The sequence below is a fragment of the Dipodomys ordii genome, unplaced genomic scaffold (genome assembly GCF_000151885.1).
Source record: "Dipodomys ordii isolate 6190 unplaced genomic scaffold, Dord_2.0 Scaffold197, whole genome shotgun sequence".
NCBI lineage: Eukaryota > Metazoa > Chordata > Mammalia > Rodentia > Heteromyidae > Dipodomys > Dipodomys ordii.
This window is the reverse complement of record NW_012267413.1, coordinates 2472835-2496113: the sequence shown is the minus strand read 5'-3', so window position 1 is coordinate 2496113 and position 23279 is coordinate 2472835. Positions and strand designations below refer to the sequence as shown.

The 23279-nt window shown below is 38.2% G+C and overlaps 1 protein-coding gene across 5 annotated transcripts in view; it reads right to left on the bottom strand.

The window, feature by feature from the left end:
- Positions 1-23279, bottom strand: part of Cab39l (calcium binding protein 39-like) — a 104979-nt gene that overhangs the window by 76976 nt on the left and 4724 nt on the right. For 2 of the 5 annotated variants that reach the window (XM_013034858.1, XM_013034862.1), the window contains exons 1-2: positions 8470-8629; positions 7736-7811 (exon numbers count right to left, since the gene is read on the bottom strand). The gene's annotated coding sequence lies outside the window, so the exon portion shown is untranslated. Of the gene's footprint in view, positions 1-7735; positions 7812-8469; positions 8630-12352; positions 12459-23279 lie in introns of those variants that run through there. The other 3 variants (XM_013034859.1, XM_013034857.1, XM_013034860.1) reach the window with 3 other exon arrangements.

The window sequence follows — 23279 nt, the reverse complement described above, 5'->3', positions numbered from 1 at the left end:
CATGCCTGTAATCCTAGCTACTCAGGAAGCTGAGATCTGATCATCTTGGTTGGAAACCAGCCCAGACAGGAAAAGTCTGTGAGATCTTATTTCCAGTGAACTACCAAAAAAGTGGCAATGGAGGTGTGGGTCAATTGGTAGAATGCTAGCCTTTAGCAAAAAACCTATGAGACCTGGGCACCAGTGGCTCATGCCTGTAATCCTAGCTCTCAGAAAGCTGAGAGCTGAGATGTGAGAATCTTGGTTTGAATTGAGTAGAAGCAAGAAAGTTTGGGAGACTCTTATCTCCTATTAAGAACCAAAAAAGCCACTAGTGGAGCTATACTTAAAGTGGTAAAGTGCTAGCCTTCAGCAAAGAAGCTCAGGGACAGCGCCCAAGTCCTGAGTTTAAGCCCCAGGACTGACACAAAATAAATAAGAGTATCAGAGTTTACTGCTATACAGAAAAGAATGAAGCAGGCAAATGATTCCTGGCTAGACCTTTTGGGAACTGGTAATATTGGCTCTGTCATAGGAGTGCAGTTAGATTTCCAGGAGAGGGTGAATAACAGAATACTAGCTACACCAACTAGGTCAGAGCAAATTTACTATTAAAAGGTTAAGAATAAGGTAATGGAGGCATGGGGATCTATTAATGTTTCCAAGTGTTGGATAAGACTGGAAAGACAGCATGGAATGAACCTGTTTCATTTTTTCTTTCTATGTTAAACTCTTAGTAGACTGATTAGGTAAATGTGAGGAACATTTGAGATGACAAGGAGATAAGAGAGCAAGATTCTTAAGCACCCAGTGCTGTAATCCTAGCTACACTGGAGGCTTAGATCTTTGAATCATGGTTCAGAGCCAACTGGAACAGACAAATCCTTGAGACTCTTAATCTCTAATTAACCAGAAAAAAATAAGGCAGGGACTTTAGGTGTGGCTCAAGTGGTTGAGCACTATCCCTGGGCAAAAAAGCCAATAGAGAGCACAAGGCCTCAAGGACAAGCCTCATTACTAGCACAAAAAACACAAAACACCAATATAATAATAAAAGCCAAGAGCTAAAACTCACAGGTTCCAGAATATAACAGTTACAATTCCACTTTTATGTCCAAACAGTATAACAACACTAAATGCATTACATGCTATGATTAAGCCAGGCCCAAAGAAACATAGGTCCCATGGTTTCCCTTATTTGCAATCACTAGTATATGTCTAGGACAAGCAGAAAAGGTCAAAAGCTATGTACATATGACCATATAAGATGATGGTAAATGAAATGAACCCCAAAATAGGGACACAAGTGTTTTTTTTCTTGCTTGCTATTGTTTTAAGATATTTATAATGTACTATGTGATTTTTTTTTGTTTCTTTTGTATGTTCTTCCCCCATGTAGAACTCTTTTTCACTGTATTTGATTCCGGTGCCCTGCATCTTATATATACATTTTTCTAATTTGGGGAGGGGAAGGGAAATAAGAAAATGCTAAATAAGGATACAGGTTGATCCACTGTAACAATGAGATGTACAAGACATGTTGAAAATGAATTTTACAACTTGGGGGTGGGGGTGGGGGAGGGAGGAGTTGGGGAGCTGGGGTGAGAAGGGATGGTAGGGAAAAAACAAAGGAGGAGGTACCAATGCTCCATAGGAAATGTACTCATTACCTTACTTGTGTAACTGTAACTCCTCTGTACACTATTTTTGTAATAAAAACATATTAAAAATAATAATTGATGAGGCTAAGAAGGTCATGGAGTCCTGAGACGCACAGAGAACCAGCATCATAACCACCAAAATGGGTTCTATGATATAAACACAGGGGAATGCTAACAGTTCTCATATTTCCCTGACCTTTTTTGCTGGATCTTTGTGCTGTTTTCTCCCACAGTTGGTACTTTTATGTAAAGATCTTGCTGGAATTAGTTAAGAACACAAGATACCTTTTATTTTTTATTCCATTTTATTTTTATTTTTTTTGTCAGTTGTGGAGCTTTATCTCTGGGCCTGGACACTGTCCCTCAGCTCTTCAACTCAAGGGGAGTGTTCTACCACTTGAGCCCCAGCACCACTTCCAGTTTTCTGGTGGTTAATTGGAGCTAAGAGTCTCACAGACTTTCTTGCCCGAGTTGGCTTTGAACCTCGATACTCAGATCTCAGCCTCCTGAATAGCTAGGATTACAGGCGTGAGCCAGTGGCACCCAGCCACAAGATACCTTTTAATAAAACAATTCCCACCCTGTTTGAACTGACACACTATTTATAAGGTATGTCATTATAATTTTCCAAGTTTTTTTTGAACTTTAACTTTTCCACATTTTATTAAAATCAGAAGTACACAAAAGTTTTATGTTGGAAAATCACATTATTAGTATAACCTTTAAAAGTATGACTTAAAAGCTACTGCTCTGGAGCCAAGAAGAAAATCAGGATCTAAGAGCATAGAAAAAGCCTTGAGTTATAAATGTCAAGGGAAACTAGTCTCAAAATGTCTCTTTCTATGAGGTTAATAAGCTTGTCAGAAGTGGAACTACTTTAGGTGGCATTTAGTTTACAGATGTAACCCAAATAATTAATGGCGATCAAGAATATAGCATTTTCGGGATGGGAAGGTGGCTCAGTGGTAGAGTGCTTGCCTTGCGTGCATGAGACCCTGGGTTTGATTCCTTAGCACTACATAAACAGAAAAAGCCACAAGTGGTGCTGTGGCTCAAGCCTTGAGCTGAAGAGCTGAGAGACAGTCCAGGCCCAGAGTTCAGGCCCCACAACTGATACACACACACAAAAAAAGAATACAGCATTTGCAATAAAACATATTTAGGGAATTTACTGGACGGAAAGAATCTGTAAAGAATTAGTATAGTAATTATAGTGGACTCTATTATTATTCATTTTATCACTAGCCTTTGTAGTGTTAGGGATCAAATCCAGGATGGTACACATGATGACTAAGTGTTCTATGTAGTTCCATAATCCAATTAAGTGTTTTATGGTAAAATATCTTATCATAACTAATCAAGATGATCAGTAAAATATGATCAAGCATAGGATAATTGCAATACTTCCTAGAAAAATATATTTTCTAAATACAAATAGAACAAGCATCTTGTTTTACACATAAAACACAAACTAGTGAACTTTTAAAACTATTGATTCTAAAAATATCTTTTTGTTTTTAAATTTCAAAGTAAATGATCCTTAAAAATTTTTTATTTGGGGACTGGGAAGGTGGCTCAGTGGTAGAGCGCTTGCCTTGCATGCCTGAGGCCCTGGGTTCGATTCCTCAGCACCACATAAGCAAAAAGAAAAAAGCCGTAAGTGGTGCTGTGGCTCAAGTGGTAGAGTGCTAGCCTTGAGCTGAAGAGCTGAGGGACAGCGCCCAGGCCCAGAGTTCAGGCCCCACGACCGGACCCAAAAAAAATTTTTTTTTATTTCGTATTATTCCCTGCCTTCTTCCTTACTAATTCCACTTGTCAGTGTTACTCCCTATTAACAGTTGAGTGCTGTATTTCCATATCTTTGTTCCAGGTAAATAAAGACATATGTGTTTGTCTAAATGAATAAACAAGACCAATGGTCCAATGAACAGTAACAAAAAAATGATTAGGTTCTTATGATATAGTCCTAATCACTCATACCTCTTTAAATTTTGCAGGTTTTAACCATGGATATACCACATTTGGACCAAAAGGGACATCAATAAACAATAAAACAATAACATTTCCTCTTTTTGTGGTGACCAACAATCAGCTGACTAAACAGCAACTCCTTTGCAAGATCTTAAATATCTCTCTAGAAAATGGGATCCAGAAGATATATCTTAAATAGTCATGGAATATATTATTGTCACCCTTTACTTTCTCTATCTTTTCTAAAACCCAAATCAAATTATTTTAACACTGAGCACTCGCAGTTTCAAAGTCCATCATCAGGCTTTTTGCTGGACATGTGGAAAACTCTCCCTCTAGTGGACTGCTGAAGAAAATTCAGGCAGTCAACTTGACTGTCAGGCAAAGGTAATCTAACTGGTAAGAAAATCTTTGCTACTGTTTTTTCTTTCTTTTCCTTTTGTTTTGTTTGTTCATTTATCTGCCTTTGGGATGTAAGAGGGCATGAAAAAATGGTGGGACAAATGGTGAACAAATATATAGCAGTGACACTTACTTGACACTATGTTGAAAATGAACTATTCAACTTGTGGGTGGGGACAGGAAGGTGGAACTGGGAGAGAATGAAGGGGTGACATTGTTTTAAGAGAAATGTACTCTGTATCTGACTATGTAACTGTAACCACTCTGTACATCACCTTTACAATAACAATATTTTTTTCTAAAGAGAGAGAACATTTTTGATATATCCAATGAGAGATTGTCTTTTCATTTCTTGTAAGTCAGGAACACCTGAAATACTCATGATAGGGACTGGGAATGTGCCCTTGCATGCATGAAGCCCTGGGTTCAATTCCTCAGTACCACATACACAGAAAAGGCCAGAAGTGGTGCTGTGGCTCAAGTGGTAGAGTTCTAGCCTTGAGCAAAAGCAGCTCAGGGACAGTGCCCAGGCCCTGAGTTCAGAGCTGGCCAAATTTTTTTTTTTAATACTCATGATAAAGGCAAAACCAAAACAAAATCTGTACACTCCAATGGAAGAACAAATTAATACCATTTCTGTCATGAATTAAATACATGAGTTATTAAATATAAGATAGATATCAGTTAGCTAAATGCAGAACAGATCCAGTTAGTTGAGATCACAGCCTTATGTATTAAAAAATTAAATAACTCCCATGAGTCTTCCCAAGTAATAAGCTGGATTCTGACAGATGTGTATTATAACTGTCATTATAAATAAATCTATGTGGTTTGGTTGGCAAATAATTTCAAGGTGACAGGATCATATCCTATGCCAAGAAAATCAATAAAATTTCAGTTCTCATTAACGTGTTGCTATTAGTTCATTATTATAACATGCTAATATGTAGCTAATTAACTGGTTATACAATATATGGAAACTCAGTACTATATTTGTAATTTCCATAAATCTAAAACTAAAACTAAGACTTATTCAATATTGAAAACATATAGTAAAACAATAGATGGTACCTCATATGTATTAATTATCAGTTAAAAATAAGATTAAAAATTAAAAGCAGGTAAAATATTGAGAATATTTGCGTATACTAACTTGGCTGTGTGTGTGTGTGTGTGTGTGTGAGAGAGAGAGAGAGAGAGGGGGAGAGAGAGAGTGTTGGGGGACTTGAACGCGGGGCCTGAGCACTGTCCCTGAGCTCTTTTGCTCAAAGCTAGTGCTCTACCACTTTAAGCCATAGCACTACTTCTGGTTTTCTGGTGGTTAATTGGAGATAAGAGTGTTAAGGACTTTCTTGCCTGGGCTGGCTTTGAACCGCAATCCTCAGATCTCAGCCTCCTGAGTAGCTAGGATTTCAGGCGTGAGCCACCAGTGCCCGGCCAAATAACATTTTTTTTTGGGGGGGGGGTTCAGTCATAGGCCTGAACTCTGGGCCTGGGCGCTGTCCCTCAGCTCTTCAGCTCAAGGCTAGCACTCTACCACTTGAGCCACAATGCCACTTCTGGATTTTTTTTCTGCTTATGTGGTGCTGAGGAATCGAACCCAGGGCCTCATGCCCCAGCCCCCAAATAACATATTTTTAAGGTAAAGGAAGTAAGCTCATTTCACCGGAATTATAAAGCTTCTATTGACAAAATCTTCTCAAACCTTTTTCAGTTGTAAAATGAATTTAAAATATAACCAACACAAACTCAAATTTAGTAAGTAATAAAGTAACAAGATACTAGTATAGCAAGATTTGACCTGAATTATTATACAGCATTACTTTTGTCCACTTTAGCCTTCTATGGGTTAGGCCAAGACAATTCCTGAGATGCCTGCAAAGCATCTTTCCTTAGAGGCTCAGTGCAAATCACTTAGCTTCTGTTTATGGGCCCTAATCTCTGTAGCAGCAATGTTTTCCTTGGCCTCAGTTCTAAATATGCTCTTTTTCTGGCAAAATGTCCAGGGGTTTTAGTTTTTCTGCTCTTCTTTTTGTTCTTGGTTTTCACCATAAAACTGTCTAAGGCAGCTAGCAGTGACCATGCTGAGTGTTGGGCTTTGAAATTTCCTTAGCCTATCAATTTTACACCTTGTATATAGTCTCAGGGCATGAACAAATGTAGACAAATTCTTTACCACAAATGGCTTCTAGTTCAATTCCAAATGGATTCCCCAGTTCTCATCTGAAATCCTATGAACAGTGTTTGCTGTCATCATTCCTTCTATCAGCTTTCTAGTCTTCTGAACTCACACCAGAATCACACATTAAGCTGAGTTTGTAGCCCTCTGGGGCTTCCCTAGTCTGTATCTGGATTTTTCCCCAATTCCTTCCCCAAAAAACCAAGTCCATAATGCTTCTACATCACATGGTCATGAACAGTCAAAGCAATGACTACATTTCTCTACTACCAGTCTTCTGTGTTAGACTTTTTAAAAAAAATCACTGTCAAATATGTGAAATAGTTTAAAGAAGGAAATTTTTATTCTGGTTGACAACTTTTGAGGTTTCAGTCCAAGGTTGACTGGATCAATTGCTTTGGACTTGAGGCAAGGCAGAATATCATAGAAGAAAGGTATGGTAAAGGAAAGCACTTTAACTCACAGCAGTCAGGAAGCAGAGAGAAAGCCTGAGCCACTTGGCCTATGTCACACAGTCTATGTCAATGTACATTCAAGATGGATCTTCCCTCCCAACTTAATCAATGTCCTCTGCAAACATCTTCATAACACATCTAAACTCCTAGGTATTTCTCAACATAATTAAGTTGATAATGAAGATTTGATCATATCCATATGATGCAGCCATTTCAATCCTAGGAATTTAACCAAGAGATAAGAAACAGCCTCATGAAGACCACATGTGAATTCCTGTAGTATTTTACCTATACTACCTTAAAACTGCAAAGAAATATTCCAGTACACAAATGCATAGAAAAACAAATTGTAGCTATGTGCCAGTGGCTCACGTCTTTAGTCCTAGCTACTCAGGAAGCTAGATCTGAGGGTCATGGTTTGAAGGCAGCCTGGGCAGCAAAGTCTGTGAAACTCTTATCTCTCATCACCAGAAAACTGGAAGTGGCATTGTGGCACTAAGTGGTAGAGTGCTAGGCTTGAGTAAAAAATCTCTGGGACAACACTCAGGTCCTGAATTCAAGCCCCACAACTGACAAAACAAAAAACAAAAACTAACAGACTGTAGTATAACCATAAAAGGGAATAGTATTTGGCAATAAAAAGCAATTATTTATATACACGACAACATGGATGAATCTCAAATTAGTTAGGCAGAAAAAAAAAACCCAACAAAACAAGTACTTGAGCTGGAGGTATAGCTTAATAGTAGAGCATATGCTTCCTATATGTGAGTATATAGGGAAATTCATTATCTTCTGTAAAATTAACTACTGTTTTTACCTCCTCATTCCTTTATTTTTTACTGGCTTAAAAAGAAACAATCATTTTAATGGATATTTTTATACCAAATATAATATTTTATCATGTTTGATAAATGGAAGGATGTAAGATCTCTTGTATGACATTGGGTTGCAAATAGAAGTTTATTATTCTGTAAAATTTAATCTGTATATTTATTTATTTCAGATGAAAATTTTAACATGTCCAGTGTAGTCTAATAAATCTGTCAAAGAAAGAAGAATCTTGACCTTGAGTTATATTATCTTACCTTAGAAGTCTTGTATCATTTGCAACTTTGTTTCAACGTTCTAAGCTTTCCTTGAAATCACTGATCAACATAGCATCTGACAAAAAAGAAGTATCTTAATAAGTTTTGAACATCACATAATAACAAAGATTTAATAGTGAATCCAATATATTGTCTCATTGTTAGTGGGCATAGAGAAGCAACATTTAATTATCCATCAAAATCAACTACAGATACATAAAAACAAGAAAACACTCCTACCCCAAGTACTTCTGGGGTAGATCTGTCAAAGGGCAGCACTAAGCTGAGTGAAAAAATACTCATGATCAAGAGAAACTAGTAAAAATATGAATGGCTGGTTTAGGTAAAAAGGGATCTACCATTTTGAAATCTCCACTAGATTCCATCTCCAACAGGTAATATCTTATTTAATCCAGTATTTTATCTTATGCAAAAAAGTTGGGCAAGCTTTTCCTAATTAAGAATGCTCTCTATTAGATGTCTGGTGAAATTTTAACTTTCATCTTTACATTGTTTTATAATAGAAAACACAAAAGAGCTGTGAAGTATTACACAGGGCTCTCTGGCTTTTCACAGCATCATGAAATCAATGCCTTCTAAGTTTTGTTCTTTTCTGTTTCACCATACTTGTAGCTCACACATTTTCCTAATTGCAACCTTCAGTGATAATCTTGTATGCTTATCTTCAGCATCAATATAAGGATGTGTACCTACCATAAATAAGAAATACTTACACTTCTCTCCTTCAGTATATTGCTCTTGCATGAAGAACATCTAAACCAACAATTCAGAGTCTGCATCCTCATTTTGTGAGCAGCAACTACAGGTTTAAGTAGACCCCTTGGCTCCTGATGTTCCTTCTGCTGAAAAGTTGATATCCTGAAATGATATGAAAAAGCTCAAGTTTTGGAATCACATAGATCTGGGTTTAAATCTGTTTCCTAATTAGTAATTAGTTATGATAAAAATTACTTTTAAAACCCCTGAATCTGTCAGGGAAAATACTGTGACTATTTTAAAAAGTAATTCTATTGAATGTGTACACATGACGAACACATGCACGCGCACGCGCGCGCACACACACACACACACACACACACACACACTCCACAGCCCAAACAATGCCTGTAATGTAAAAAAAAAAAAAAAGGACTTTTTCTTCTTTAAAAAAAAATTTTTTTTTTTTTGTTAGTTGTGAGGCTTGAACTCTGGCCTGGGAGCTGTCCCTGAGCTCTTCAGCTCAAGGTGAGTTCTCTATCACTTGAGCTACAGCGCCAATTCCAGCTTTTTCTGTTTATATGGTGCTAAGGAATCAAATCCAGGGCCTCATGCATGCAAGGCAAGCGCTGAGCCACCTTCCCAGCCCCCAAAAGGACTTTTTCTGTGCTCATTTCCTTTTCCTTCCTTTCTTCCATCCATCTCTCTCTTGTTCGAGACAGGATCTTACTATGTACTGCAGTGTGGTCTTAAACTCTCTATCCTCTTACCTCCACTTCCCACGTACTGAGATTACAAGTTTACACATTGCATCTAGCTTAAGAAACAATTAACAGTAGCTCTCTTGTGTAATTCAGTACTTCATTTCCCTGCATTCAATCTGTCGAAGCGCTTTTCACACTAAATTTTCTTACGTTTAGCCTTGATAAACTTGTGATTTATCAATTACTGATATCTTGCAACATTTATTGTGTCTAATAAAATTCTTTCCAAGCAGTAATATACCCAAATACTATTGAATATATCACAGTAAGAAGATAGTCTAAAAAGTGTTACAAACTCACTAATTCTTTTTCTGGTGTGGTTGTTACCAAAATGCCAAATAGTTATATAAAAAATTTTAAATTTCAGTGCATTTTTTATAACAGATTTCTAAAAATCAAATGCACAAGGAGAAATGTGATTTGCTAGAGGTAGCCAAATTCCTTTCTATACAGTGTGTAGTTACTAAATGGATCTCTACAAGTAATGTATTAAATTCCTATTTCTCCTTCAGTCAGCAACATAAAGTACACAGCGTTTGGCCTTTAGTGAGAAATATTTTGGAATAATCTTAATTCTTTAATATTTCTAGATTGGCATTTTTCTTTCAATGACTATCTGTATTGCTTTTCTTTTTTTTATTGTGAAAATACTGTACAGAGGGGTTACAATTACATGGGCAAGATAATGAGTACATTTCTTATCAAGCATTGTAGCCTCCTCCTTTGTTTACCCTTCCCAAACCTTCCCAGCCTCCCCCCCTACCCCACCCCCCACCTAATCCTCCCCTATATTGCCTTTCTTATAGGCTGTCTTTTCATATCTCTGGCACATGGTTTGAATATATTTCCTAGATTTTCAACAAGCTGTTTTAATTAAAATTAGTTCATGATATATGACCAAATGTTTGCACATTTTATCATCTGATTTTGCTCTGACACTTTTCATCATGTCAACACTTCAATACAGTAGGATTTATCATGGTTTTTATCTTTCCTGGTAGTGAGTTATACTGATAAAATACATGGCTTACATTCCCAGAGACTTTAGCCATATTTGTTCTATGGCTGTTTTGCTCTATATGTCACTGCTAACAATTCTGTTAACATCCTTCCGTTTGGAAGCACAGAAAAAGGAGAATCATTATCTTGAAAAGTCCAACAGGTTTTTTTTAATTTTAATTTTTTATTGTGAAAATACTGTACAGAGGGGTTACAATTACATGGGCAAGATAATGAGTACATTTCTTATCAAGCATTGTAGCCTCCTCCTTTGTTTTCCCTTCCCATCCTCCTCGCCCCCCCCCCCAACAGTTTTACTAAGACAGAAATCCCAGTACACAATAAGCCTTTTCTTTCCTTTTTTTAAATTGAGGGGTTGGGTGAGGAGGAAGAGCTGAGAGTCAAACCCCCAGCTTTGAACAAGCACTATATTAATAAGAGACAACCCCAGCCTGAGCTGTTCAGTATACATATTTGAATCTTTTTTTTTATTTCTAGGTTTATGGACAGAAATTTAAATATGTGTTACAAATTCACTAATTCTTTTTCTGATGTGGTTGTTACCAAAATGCCAAATAGTTATATAAAATTTTTAAATTTCAGTGCATTTTTTATAACAGATTTCTAAAAATCAAATGCTGTGCATAAGGAAAAATGTGACTTGCTAGAACTGGCCAAATTTATATGACAGCATTAAATAGTTCTATTGTTTTTCTTCTTAGGAATTACAATTTTATGATGTGGCTGTGGCTCAGTGATGAATGTCTGCCTACCATAGCAAGGAGAGATAGAGTTTATACCACTAAAAAAAAAAATCTATTTTTCTTCATTTGATTTGATTCTCTTGAATGTTCAATGCCTTTTCTCAGCACCTGTAATTCAGCTAGTTATTTCTCCCTCCTGTACTCTGGAGTTCAGCTTTAAAGGTAATTTTTCTTCTTCTTTTATTTCTCAAGTTCAGTAAATTCTTTGTCACATATTCCTTTTTGTATCTTTGTTTTAGGGTTTTGAATTTTGGGATGAGGCTTTTTTTTGTCGTGGGGCTTGAACTCTGGGCCTGGGCACTGTGCCTGAGCTCTTCAGCTCAAGGCGAGCACTCTACCACTTGAGCCACAGCGCCACTTCCGGTTTTTGAGTGGTTTATTGGAGGTAAGAGTCTCATGGACTTTTCTGCTCGGGCTGTCTTTGAATCATGATCCTCAGATCTCAGCCTCCCGAGTGCTAGAATTGCAGGCGTGAGCTACCGGTGCCTGGCTGAGATGAAGCTTTTTTTTATCTCTGAAAATCTTGGACTTAACTTGGATTTTGGTAATGTACTATAGTTTTTTAGCTCTATAGTTAATGTGTTGACTCTCATTTTTTTCTTTTTAAAAAATTGACTATTAATTTTATTTATGTCTTGTTTATGTGGTACTAAGGAACTGAACCCAGGGCTTCATGAATGCTACTAGGCAAGCACTCTACTACAAAGCCTCTCTTTTCATTTTCTACTTAAAGTAACTTTATATTGATATTGCCTGCCATCTTCTGTTCATTTTGAAGTGTTTTATTTTTCTTAAACCATATAACAGGATATGACATACCAGGTTTCTCAATTTAATAATATCTAAAGAAATGTGGGAGCTGGGTGCCAGTGGCTCACATCTATAATCCTAGCTACTCAGGAGTCTGAGATCTAAGGATCACAGTTCAAAGCCAGCCTGGGCAGGAAAGTCCATGAGACTCTTATCTCCAATTAGCCTCCAAAAAACTGTGTGTGGAGCTATGGCTTAAAGTGGTAAAGCGCTAGCCTTAAACAAAAAAGCTGGGGGATAGTGATCAGACCCCATGATCGGGGAAAAAAAAAAGTCTGAGTTGTTTTTCTTTCCCCTAATGACTCCTGTTTGGAGTTAATTCAACCTTTTATTCTGTTTCACCAACATTCATAATTTTTCTTTTACTACCAAACCCCCACTACCCAGTGCCCATTCCAAGAAGCCTTTCTCCCCAGTATTACCCTCTGAGACTCCATGCTTTTAAGTCCCTTTTGTCCAACAGGTCTTAACACCTTTTCTATTTGCCTACTCAGGGTGGGGCTTCCTTGCTCTGGAAATGATTTCACCTGGGTTCTGCTGTCCCAGGATCCTGATTCCCTCACCTCTTGGCTTTGTGCTCTGCATCTCACTCACCACTTCAGTGCGGGTCTCAGAACCAACTTGGCTGGTCTGAGGGTCCACTTCACACAATCACTTCAAATGATGCTCCTTAGCAAAAGTGATGATATGAAAAAAACAAAACAAAAAAAAACACCCAATTTTTTTGAGAATATATTGAGAAGTTTGGATTTAGGTAGTTGCCTTCATCCTACTGAAAACTAGAAACCTAGCCTTCATTTGCTTTTAAATAATTTTTACTTTTATTACATGGAGTATGACAATTTTTCTAATTGGGGGTTTTCTTTCATACAAACAGACTTAAAATATTCCATGTGCACTTACACACACAGTCTCTATTAGAGGTTTGAGAGTTTGCTATCTATTTGTACAAAATCTATTATCTAACTTTTTGTCCACTTGATCTGATTTACTTTTGAGAGTTATGTTAAGGAACCTTAGTACTAGCATCAATTCTTTTCCTTTTATCTCTTGCAGTTGTATTTTATGAAAGCTATTCTATCCACTAGTAAACAGCCATTTTTTAATTTATTTATTTATTTATTTAGGGGTCCAGTCATGGGCCTGAACTCTGGGCCTGGGCGCTCTCCCTCAGCTTTCAGCTCAAGGCTAGTGCTCTACCACTTGAGCCATAGCGCCACTTCCCGCTTTCCCCCGCCCCCCCCTGTTTATGTGGTGCTGAGGAATCAAACCCAGGGCTTCATGCATGCAAGGCAAGCGCTCTACCACTGAGCCACCTTCCCAGCCCCTAAACAGACATTTTAAAATACCTTTACTGCCAGGTGCTGATGGTCTATAATCCTAGCTACTCAGGAGGCTGAGATCTGAGGATGGCAGTTCAAAGCCAGCCTGGGCAGGAAAGTCCGTGAAACTCTTATCTCTAATAGAAAACTGTAGGAGGTCTGTGGCTCAAGTGGTAGAGCACTAGCCTTGAGCTGAAGAGCTAAGGGACAGTGCCCAGGCCCAGAGTTCAAGCCCCACAACCAACAAAAAACAAAACAAAAAACTTTTACTGTGAATTGTAGAATTTAACTTAAAAATTATGTCCTCCATCTTCATGTTTTTGGCCTATATTCTATCTTGTCAAGTACCAAGATGATGAACCTGCTTTCCAAAAATGTGCACTTCCCTAGTATATTTTTGGACTTTACTTTTATTGTTACTAAGAACCTTGTTTTAAATTATTATTAATTCCTTTATTGTTCATATTTTACAGCTGTAGCTGCTGTATATAGCAATCTGAAATTCCCCTTTTTCATTAAATTGAGCCCATTTATGTTTGATACACCTGTAAAAAGAAAGTGACCTATTTCCTTAGGGGAAGGAAACCTTTTTTCTCTCAAGGGCCATTTGCAAATCATATCATTTGGGGAAATCATATCATACAAAATGATCTATTTGGGAAGGTGACTGCAGGCAACCCCATCTATTTCATCATGCACCAAACAATTTCAAAGGCCCATTCTGTTCTGACACCTGCAGTTATTCCCATGCCTGCTAAATACTCATGGGACAACAAATATGTGAAGTTCTCCCTCACATTAATTATTGGACATCAACTGGATGGCCCTACAATTCAATTAGAGACTAACTGAAGAGAATCAGCACAGACAACCCCTCTGCGTCCCTTCTCCCCCAGCCCTGAGTATCACAAGATTACCTTTCACTTCAGAAACAGTTACAAGTCCCATATAAATTGGGACTATCCTGACAAACCAAGTATAAGTGCAAGGTTCTCATACTACCTCCCCAGCCAGAACAGCTCACAAAACTCAGGAAAAGTATTTTATGTAGTAAACAGGGACCCTACGAGTTTGAATCCCTGCAGAAGATACCACACTGAGAGTGAAAACAGCCTGCCCCAAGAGCCCAGGTGCCAGGAGACTCATGGCCCAGTGCCAGGAACTAGCAAACCGCCAAGTCTACATATGCATATCTCCTGGCTTGTTTCATCTTTTCTAGAAATTGGGACATGACAGATTAAAATTGTCCTCTGTCCAGTTTTTGCTGGACAGAGAAAATTCATAGACATATACATATAAAATCTTTTTTTCTTAATGCAAGGGAGAGTGAGGTTCCAACATTGCTTTTTTGGCCAGGAGTTCTAGTGATACTATCAGTTTATTAAAAAGGATAAGGCTCAGGAGAGCCAAATAGAAGAGATGCTTAGGGCAAGGGATGGAGAAAAGTCAGAGCTTCCAATGCCCTTTTCTGAGCTCACACTTCCCAGGACACTTCCTTATATTCACTGACAAAGGAACTCCATTGGACAGGGTTTTAATGTAGGCTCAGTTATGAAGGCAGAAATGATTAAACCATTGGCCTCTAATGACTGAACTAGTAATTGCATATAAATTATTTCTTCATTATTTGTAAATTCCAACCATTTGCCGGGTGCCAGTGGCTCACGCCTGTAATCCTAGCTACTCAGGAGGCTGAGATCTAAGGATCACAGTTCAAAGCCAGCCTGGGCAGGAACATCTGAGACTCTCTTATCTCCAATTAATCACCAGAAAACCGGAGGTGGCACTGTGGCTAAAGTGGTAGAGCATGCGCCTTGAGCTGAAGAGATCAGGGACAGCACCCAGGCCCAGAATTCAAGACACGCAACCGGCCCTTGCCCCGCCCCCCCCCCCAATCCAACCATTTTACTACCTCTCAGTGCTAACTGCTTTGAGACACCTAGATTCAGTATCCCTTTCAATATAGATTTCAACGTCAGTTAATGTTTAGTGTTATAACTGTACTTCTAAGTCTTTCAAATCCACTCCTTTTGTTTCCTTTATTTTATTGTGGCAGATGAGCAATATAAAGTTTTAACCATTTTTAAATTTAAAATCTAGTGTCATTAACAGCCACAGGGTTATATGCTTGTCATCACTGTGATAGTATGTTTATATTTGGAGAACTCTAGCTTTCTCTGATTGCCATTTCATTTCTGATCTTTTCATTTCCAGTTTACGAAATTCTTTCAAAAATTTAATTTTTTCTGTAATTTCTCTTGGCTCATTCTGAAATATTTAATTATAATTTTCATCTATTTTGTGACCAGTTTTCTAGAAACTTTTAATAACATAATGTTTTATGCTTTATTTTAATATTTTCTCATAAATTAGTATATAGCTAGTTCTATTTCCTTTCTGGATGTATTTGCTTCCTGTTACATTTTATGCGTATACTGAAGTTTTTAAAAATTCATTTCCTACTTGACAAGAGTTATTTCTAGTTTTGTAATGATCACAAATAAAACAACTATAAATATTTGCAGAGGCCAATATAAGTTTTCATTTCATTTTCCATCAGAGAAGCCTACAAATCAGGAGAAATGCAAATTCAAAGCACAATGAGATATTATTCTTTATCTCATATACTGAATAAAATTTAAAACAAAAACTGATAATGCCAAGTGCTATAGCAATGATGAGAATCTACTAGAGCTCTCAGACCTTGCTGATAAATTTCAGTATAGGAGCAGGATTAAGTTATAAGATAAAGGCTTAATTTTATAACAAATGACTGCACAATTTGTGTTCCCACCAATGAGAATGAAATCTGCTCCTTGCTATGTAGGTAGTTTTAGTTTGCATAAAAAACACAAAATGTCTGTCATTAAGAAGCCCATATTACTAAATATGTTTTTAAAAAGGCTGAAAAAGTCTATCATGATAGGTATACCCTAATCTATAAAGCCATTCTGTTATTGTATATTTTCCAATTTTTCACAAATACCAAATTACACTATAATCCTAAAGTCTTGATTACATTTCATTATGATGTTACATTTCCTAAGAACTGTAGGACTTGCTGCATTTTTTTCTCTCTTCTTTCTTTCATCCTTTGTTTTTTTTGCTGGTATTAGGGTTTGAACTCAAGGCCTCAAGCTTTATCAGCTTGCTAGCTCAGCTAGCACTCTATTACTTCAGCCATGCTCCCATTGTTTTTGCTGGTTATTTTGGAGCCTTGGCTTTCCTTGCTGGGCTGGAGCTAAACCTAAGTAGCTAGGATAATAGGTGTAAGCATTAGGGCCTAGCAATATATTTGTTTCTTGACAAATTGCTTTCCAGAAAAGTGACAAGTTCATACAGAGACCAAGGGCTTTTTTGGTACATGCTAGGCAATAGTATTTATATATTGAATATTTTCTTAATTACAAGTTTATTTTTTTAAATGTAGGCCATCTGTGCTTGTTCTTTTATTCTTGCTTGTATTTTATCAAGGTACTGATGTTTTTATTTGTAAGTAAGGAATACTTTCCATAGGTATCATGTTTTACACAGAAAGCCCAATGGGACTAAGTCAGATCTCCCCACCTAATTCTTTTTTTTTTGGGGGGGGCGGTCCGGTCGTGGGGCCTGAACTCTGGACCTGGGCACTGTCCCTCAGCTCTTCAGCTCAAGCGCTCTACCACTGGAGCAACAGCGCCACTTCTGGCTTTTTTTTCTTTATTGCTTATGTGGTACTGAGGAATCGAACCCAGGGCCTCATGCATGCAAGGCAAGTGCTCTACTACTGAGCCACCTTCCCAGACCTTAATTCTTTATTCTACTAGAAACAATCTTCAAATGAGCCAATATTTGTCAAATGTCAACTGACATTGAATATAAAATGCCTCAGTATATTTAGGAGGGAGTTGTCTTCCAAGGAGTTACTTTGTTTCTCACAGGATAGGTTGAGATGAAATGTCTGTTACTCTAAAGAGGATTGTGAGGTTGTGACAAAGAAGCACCAAAATAACCTCTCTAGCTTCACTTACTAATTTTGGCCAAGCCTAACAAATTAAAACTGTCAATTTTGTTTACTCTCTGTTCTCCAGGGAAAGGATACCTTGTGCTTACTTATTTGCATTTAGGTATGTGCTTTTGAAAAAGGGTCTTGGGTAGCCTAGACTGGAATTAACAGGTATGTGCCATTCCATCTGGCTTGATTTAGTATTTTAACGATTAACTGAAAAGTGAACTATTCTTGGTAAAAGAAATTTAAGGGATGCCTGTTCTAAAATTTACTAACCAGTACGTTTTCTTTAGATGTACAGAACCCAGTCTAATTGCTGGTCTTCTGATGGCATCAAGGTGTGAGACAGGGATTCACCAATCTCATTCTTCAAAGTAAAATGACAATCTATCCTAGCCATGGAAGAGCATGATTCTTGTTGATGGCAAAGCTGTCACCTTTTAATTGGTATCAGATTCTGACTGGCACAAGGAACATGCACCATTGTTTTACAGACTTATGGGATACTTGGTTTACTGGGCAAAAGCTTTACTGAACTATGCTAATGTTTTCTAGGTGTCCTGAACTGGTTGCTGATGAGTGACGATTTAAGTGACGGCATATGTTTGCTTTTCTATAAGAAACCCAAAATGATAATGGATGAAATACACAGCATCTTTCAATGGCTTGCCAAAATCTCAAACCTTGGGAGTAGATATTTTGAATAATTTGAAAGATATCAGGGCACTATTTTCAATGTAGGCCTGCATTATTTAAATTAATGCTTAATTTTTTATAAAGTATTTTAAAAAATGCTAATCAGACAGGAAAAATGATACATATATAAAAAATTATAAGGACTGGCAGTAAAAGACAAAAGTTATCTCAAAGCTAACTAATACAGTAGGAGAAAACAAAAAAGAGTCCTCAGATACTAATGACACCCCGTTCAACATGTAGATGTCACACTCAGTATCTCCCAGCTCATTCTTTCTCACCCTAGAAAAACACTTTGTACCAGAGTTCTCTAAGATGGTCTTTGTTGGTAACTTTCCCCTCTTCTTTATTTTGATGAGTTTTCAAATAAATCTTTTTCTAGCCCCAACAATTTGTCCTTGAGTCTCTGGCCTTTTCAGGGGTGAACTGTCAGACCTGGGTTCAGTAACAGCATCTGTCAAAAGAATGTAATTCTTGGCAGTGGAAACCACCATCAGATAGAGATAGGAAAGTACAGAGAAGACCCTACTAATAAAAGAGACTAACGGGCCAGGGGCTGGTGGCTCATGTCTGTAATCCTAGCTACTCAGAAAGCTGATATCTGAGGATCTTGGTTTGAAGCCAGCACAGGCAGAAAAGTCCCTGTGAGACTTATCTCCAATTAACCACTCAAAAACTGGAAGTGAGGCTGTGGCTCAAAGTGGTGGAGTGCTAGCCTTGAGTAAAAAAGAGCTCAGAGACAGTGCCCAGGTCTTGAGTTCAAGCCCCACAACTGATCAGCGAGAGAGAGAGAAGAGACACAGAGAGACAGAGACAAAGACAGACAAGAGACTAAAGGGAAAAGTGAGAGAAAAAAGAGATGAAGGGGAAAAAGTGAGAGAAAATGAGGGAGGCGGTAACACTGTTCAAAAAGAAGGGACTATTACCTGACATGTAACTGTAATCCCTCTGTACATCACCTTTACAATAAAATTCAAATTAAAAAGAGACTAATTGTTCCCCAATTTAACCACCAAGAGACTGACAACCATAAAGTTCAAAAATCATAACAGAGGAGTTGAGATTGCTTTTACCTTTTTTTTTTTTTCTGTGACAATGTAAGAAATAGCCTAAGAATTAAGCTTGGACAATAAATTCATGTACTACTGTTAGGTACAAATAGCAGGTGTCCTTTATTCTGGCCCACACCAGTGCCTCTAGAAACACTCCCACCTTATCCTCTCTTCTTGACCAACAGTAACATTTGGCTGGCAACAGAGCAAGTCTTTGAACTGACACCCTGCTTCACTCCCTCACTTTTTCCAGCTGCAACCCACTTTATATACTATCTTTTTCTCATTATTAGTTACTTTCATACAAATCCCAGACAACATTCCTTTGGACCCACTGTAAATACCTCAGACTAAGAAAGCAAGGAATAAGTCTCTAGTTTTGGCTGGAGGCTTCTCTCCACAGGTTTCCCTCTTTTCCCTCCCTGCCCCGTAAACCTGTGCTGATGTTGAGTCCTATCTATTCTCTGAGCCGTTTGAGTCTACAATTATTGCATGCAGTTATTTGTCCTGCAACAGAATGTGTTTTACCCTTCATCAGATGATCTGTAAGTGCAGGATTTGACTCGGCCATGTTGGTTCATAAGTTGGAGCTGCAGGAGAATGGCAGAGCAACAAGGAGGGAGGGGGGGTCTTGACAACTATGTGTAGCACAGCCATTGTATCAGCTCTGTGTTTTACAAAGGATAAAAAGTTTATTCCTTAAGGACACATTTACTTTTAAGTGTCCCCATAATAGTAGCCAAATCTGTATCTTACCTAATAAAAATTCCAAACTAAGGAGTATGGTTTTGTCAAGAATGGATAGGAAAAGAAAAAGGTTTTGAGACAGTTTTCACTTTACAGTCTAAAAGTAGTGTCAAATTCATGATCTTCTTGTCTCAGTTTCCTAAGTACTGGAATTACAAACATGTGTACCTCCATACCCAGCTATAAAATGGTTTCAAGAAAATGAAGGGCAATAGAGGCCCGGAAACACAACAAATCAAAGAAAGGTTGGACAAATGGGATTGCATGAAGTTGCAGAGCTTCTGCATGGCAAAGGACATAGCTAGCAAGATCCATAAAAAGCCCACAGATTGGGAGAAGATCTTCACTAGCCATACAATGGACAAGGGTCTCATATCTAAAATATACTTGGAACTCAAAAAATTAAATCTCCCAACAACAAATCCTCAAAGAACAATTGCCCAAAAAATAAGTGGGCTAAAGACTTAAAGAGAAACTTCTCTGAAGAGGAAAGAAGGCTGGCCAATAGACGCATCAAGAAATGCTCAACCTCCCTAGCCATAAAAGAAATGCAAATCAAAACAACATTGAGATACCACCTCACCCCAGTTAGAATGGCAAAAATCAAGAACTCTAATTAACAACAGATGCTGGAGGGGATGTGGACAGAAGGGAACCTTACTTCATTGCTGGTGGGAATGTAAACTTGTTCAACTACTTTGGAAAGCTGTATGGAGGTTCCTCAAAAGACTTCACATAGAGCTCCCCTATGACCTAGCAATCCAACTTTTGGGCATTTACCCAAATGTTTACAAACAAGACCACACTAAAGCTACTAGCACAACTATGTTTATTGCAGCATTATTTACCATAGCTAAGATATGGAACCAACCCAGATGCCCCTCAGTAGATGAATGGATCAAGAAAATGTGGTATATATACACAATGGAATTCTATGCCTCCATCAAAAAGAATGACATTGCCCCATTTGTTAGGAAATGGAAAGACTTGGAAAAAATTATATTAAGTGAAGTAAGCCAGGCCCAAAGAAACATAGGCCCCATGGATTCCCTTATTTGCAATATCTAGTATATGTATGAGTCAAGCAGAAAAGGTCAGGTAATGTGATGTTAGGAAAATGAACCCTTAGATATGTATTTAAATGTTTTTTTCTTTCATGCATTTGTTTCTAACGCATTTATAAGATTATCTCTTTGTTGCTTTGTATGTCCCTCCCCCACAGTATAACCCTTGCTTTCACTATATTTGAAGTAGGTATAATTTGTGGAGGAGAAGGGGGAAAACAAGTCATTTAAGGATACAGGTGGACCCATTGCAACAATGAGAAGTACAAGTTGTTATGTCCAAAACAAACTTTAGAACTTTGGTGGGGGGGCGGGAGGGATTCGGTGGGGGAGGTGGGGGGAGGCTGGGAAGGGAAGTGAAGGGTAAACAAAGGAGGAGGCTGTAATGCTTGATAAGAAATATACTCATTATCTTGCCCATGTAATTGTAACCCCTCTGTACAGTATGTTCACAATAAAAAAATAATTAAAATTAAAATTAAAAAAAAAGAAAGAAAAAGAAAGAAAATGAAGGGCGGAGCTGGGAAGATGGCTCAGTGGTAGAGCGCTTGCCTTGCATGCATGAGGCCCTGGGTTCGATTCCCCAGCACCACATAAGCAAAAAGAAAAAAAGCCGGAAATGGCGGTGTGGCTCAAGTGGTAGAGCGCTAGCCTTGAGCTGAAAGCTGAGGGACAATGCCCAGGCCCAGAGTTCAGGCCCCACGACTGGACCCAAAAAAATAAAGTAAAATAAAATAAAAAAAAAAAAGAAAGAAAATGAAGGGCTAGCTGAGTGTCAGTGATTCAGGCTGCTAATTCTAGCTACTGGGGAATCTGAGAATGGGAGGGTCACAGTTCAAGGTCAGCCTGTGCAGAAAAGTTATAAGGACCTCTTTTCAATCTACAATTGGGCACAGTGATACACATCTGTCATCCTAAGTGAGAGGCAGAGATTGGGAGGACCATAATTTCAGGCCAGTCCCTGCAAAAAAGCTTAAAAAACAGTCTCCATTGGGGGAAGCTTGACATGGTGATGGGCATCTGTGATCTCAGCAATGACAAGAAGCCTAAAAGTAAGTAGACAGTAGCTTAGGAGCACACTGAGCAGTAAGGGTAGGGAATGAGATCCTATTTCAAAAATGACCAAGGAAAAACTGAGTAGAGGCAGGGCTCAACAGTATAGTGCCAAGACAAATAAAGAAGGAAGGAAGGAAGGAAGGAAGGAAGGAAGGAAGGAAGGAAGGAAGGAAGGAAGGAAGGAAGGAAGGAAGGAAGGGAGGGAGGGAGGGAGGGAGGGAAGGAGGGAGGAAAGAGCTAAAGTAAGGTAAGCATGGTGGCAATAAGAACCCAGAGATGAACAGAAAAGCCATTTTGGAGACTGAAGCTATATGTATATTATTCACTGGACAAAAGGGAAAGAATTTGGTTTTTAATCTAAATTACATCGAAGATACTAACCAATACTCAAGTGAAAAAACATAGGAAGAAAGAGCTGGACAAAAACTAAACAGATCTGTTAAAAGGCCAGGAAGAAATGAGTCTCAAGAGAAAATTTGATATACACAGGTCTCATTTGCATAAAAAGCATTACTTTAAGCAACAAGAACAAAAGGTATTAGATTACAAATAAAGAAGTTCAGGTTTACCCAGAAAAGAATTTCTTCATTCTCCCTTCCCCACCTCCCTGCTCCCCCCAAAAAGGCCATAGGCCTGGGATTCATGGATACAAGGATTAAAGTGCTTGCTTAAAAAACAAAGATCCTGGATTTGATCCCCAGCACTATAAAAGAAACAAAAGAGGGGGGGAAGCCAAATATATATAGTTCAATATTTTCCCCCTTTAAGTGAAGCAATCTGAATGTTTCACACACACACACACGCACGCACGCACGCACGCACGCACACACGCACACACACACACACACCAGGTAATTAATGGAAATCCTCATGATTCAGGTATTAAATCAATTTCATTGAAATTGATCAAGTTCAGTTATAAATCATTTTTAGCAACATTGTTTATCCCCATAATGTATTATATTAAAGACCAGAAATAGCCGCACGCCAGTGGCTTATGCAGAGCTACTAAGGAGGCTGAGATCTAAGGATTATGGTTCAAAGCCAGCCCAGGTAGGAAAGAACATGAGACTCTTATCTCCAACTAACCACCAGAAAACCAGAAAAGGCACTGTGGCTGAAGTGGTAGACTGTTTGCCTTGAGCTAAAATGCTCAGACAGCACCCAGGCCCAGAGTTCAAGCCCTACAACAGACAAAAAAAAAAAAAAAAATTCCAACACAAGGTATTTCTAGTAGTGCAATAGTTTTAAAGGACTGGGAGTATAGTTCATTAATAGAACATGTGCTTTGTGTGCAAGTGACCATGAGTTCAAACCCCAACACCAAGATAAGTAAATCTTTCTTTTGTCTGTGTGCCAGTCCTGGGTCTTGAACTCACGGCCTAGGTACTATCACTGAGCTTTTCTGCTCAAGGCTAGAGCTTTGCCACTTGAGCCATAGCTCTACTCTGGGTTTATGGTAGTTAACTGAAAATAAGAGTCTCACTGACTTTCCTGCCCATGCTGGCTTCAAACTGCGATCCTCAAATCTCAGCCTCCTGACTAGTTAGAATTACTGTCATGAA